Source organism: Cebus imitator, unplaced genomic scaffold, assembly GCF_001604975.1.
Source record: "Cebus imitator isolate Cc_AM_T3 unplaced genomic scaffold, Cebus_imitator-1.0 Scaffold493, whole genome shotgun sequence".
Taxonomy (NCBI): domain Eukaryota; kingdom Metazoa; phylum Chordata; class Mammalia; order Primates; family Cebidae; genus Cebus; species Cebus imitator.
Window position 1 is genome coordinate 33645 of NW_016107808.1, and position 2374 is coordinate 36018.

A 2374-nucleotide genomic window follows, 5' to 3' on the forward strand; every position below is an offset into this window, starting at 1 on the left:
ACATTCTGCACATGTACCCTGAAACTTAAAAAACCGAGATGGGTGGATCATGAAGTCAAGAGATCAAGATCATCCTGGCCATGGTGAAACCTCGTCTCTACTAAAATACAAAAAATTAGTTGGGCATGGTGGTGCGCGCCTGTAATCCCAGCTACTTGGGAGGCTGAGGCAGGGGTATCACTTGAATCCAGGAGACGGAGGTTGCAGTGAGCCGAGATTGTGCGACTGCACTCCATCCTGGTGAAAGATCAAGACTCTGTCTCAAAATAAATAAATAAATAAATTGGTTAAATTAATTAAATTTTACATTATTAAATTACAGTGTACTTTATAACAGTCTTCTCATCTTTGATATTATTTGTGTGACCACACTTGCCAAGAAACATTATTATTTTAATGAGTCCTACTTAAAGATACCATACTGTAACACTGATATCCCAGACCTCACCAGCCTGAAAGATTACATTTACTTTTCATGACCAAAGCATGGAAGCTCAAACCTCTGTCAGCCTGACTGCTGGCAATTAAGACACAATTTCTTGGGGTGCTTTTCTAGTGCTCCACACAAGACTTTTAGTTGCAGGCATCAAGCAATGTTCACTGCATTCTTCCCAGTTTTATCTTCCCCAGGTGGCCACACTTGAAGCCAGTGGCAAGAGGTTTCACTGTCATCAATGGCCCATCTTGCAAGGCCCTAGGTCTGAACTAATGACCAAGGACCATCTACGGCCATACCACCCTGAATGCACCCAATCTCATCTAATCTCGGAAGATAAGCAGGGTCAGGCCTGGTTAGCACTTGGATGGGAGACTGCTTGGGAATACCAGGTGCTGTAGGCTTCTGGCTCTTCCACTCCCTGCCTTCTTTCCTCTTAAAAAAAAAAAAAAACAAAGACCAAGAACCAAAGGTATTACGCCTATATGCTTTCTCATCTTCAGAGGGCTAGGGCATTGCTGGGATAAAGATTCCAATTTGGAGTCCCAACTTGGCAGTGAAGCAGTTCAGCTCACAGCCAGAGTTTCATTGCACCCAAAGAAATGTGAAAGCTTTGGGCTAGAATCTCAATCCCTACCCAGGATCTCACTGATTATCTCATAAACTTATGGTTCTGTAGATTTCTGGTGTTCAGGCCTCTAAGCAGAGAAGTTCAAATCCAGTTCACACTGCCAGATGGCAGAGAGTTCTTAGAGTGGGTTACCTGAAAACAGTCTTGGATGGAGAGTTGCTTGCAGGAGTTTGACTAGGGAAAGCTCTTGAGAGTGGCATTGTGGAACTGTACCTGAGCCATGAGTTTCAGAGGTCAGTGAAAGATAGTCTACCACAATCACAACCGCCACAACCACCATCACCCACCACCTCCACCACTGACACCATCACCACACTTTTCTGTTTCGGAAATGGCTAACCACTTAGGACCACCCCACCCTCACATGTTTACATATTGGAAAACAAGACCCACCTCTATCTTACACTTGCCCCTACAGGAATCCTGAATGATGCAGGTGATTTCCTTGTCTCCTACCTCCATAAAACACCAGTCCTCCTTCTTTTGCTTTGAGAACTTTTTAAAATACAGATACTTTAAGTTCTGGTGTACATGTGAAGAACGTGCAGGTTTGTTACATAGTTATACACATGCCATGGTGGTTTGCTGTATCCATCACCCTGTCATCTATGTTAGGTATTTCTCCTAATGCTTTTTTATTAATACACAGTCCCTTGTTAACTTGAACTAAGATTTGCCTAAAAGCTGCCTCAATAGCATTCTAAGTCTGGTCTAAAAGTTTCACCATTTATAGGGAAATGTAACCTAACTTGATGTGTAAACAGACTGTAACCTAACCTGGAAGTACTCTCTTGCAACAAGTAGCCAAGTCTCAGTCAATCATAGCAGCTGAATGACCAGCCAATGAGGATGAGAGCTGCCAAAATATGACCATATAAGGTAACTGCAGAGTGCAGCTAATGAGGTTATTTTTTTATGTCACTTCATTTACTCTGGGTATAAATATGAACTACACGTGTGATAGGGTGGATGATTTTGAGCCATTTTCAATAGGGTCCAATTATACATTAAAGCCAATTAAGATTTGCAAAACTATATTTTTTGTAATTTTGTCTTTTAACATTTGCTATTTTAATACCCTGAATATAGGCATCTTCTTAATTGCTGAGTGTATTATGTCACTGACAAAAGACAGTCCTGTAAAGGATGAGGAAGGTAGGGTAGCAGTGGGAGATTCTAACATGCAATCGGGTTGCAAATAGTGCCTCATCTGATTCACTGGGGGATCCAGGGATGGGATGACCCTTTAAAGTTGTTCCAAATTGAAGCAAAAATATCCATCCTTTGTATCAAGCTGCTTGGCCTTT

At 41.9% G+C, this 2374-nt stretch overlaps 1 pseudogene; it reads left to right on the plus strand.

The window, feature by feature from the left end:
* Positions 1–721: 721 nt before the first annotated feature.
* On the plus strand, positions 722–840 carry LOC119468793 (annotated as a pseudogene).
* The last annotated feature ends 1534 nt before the right edge of the window (positions 841–2374 follow it).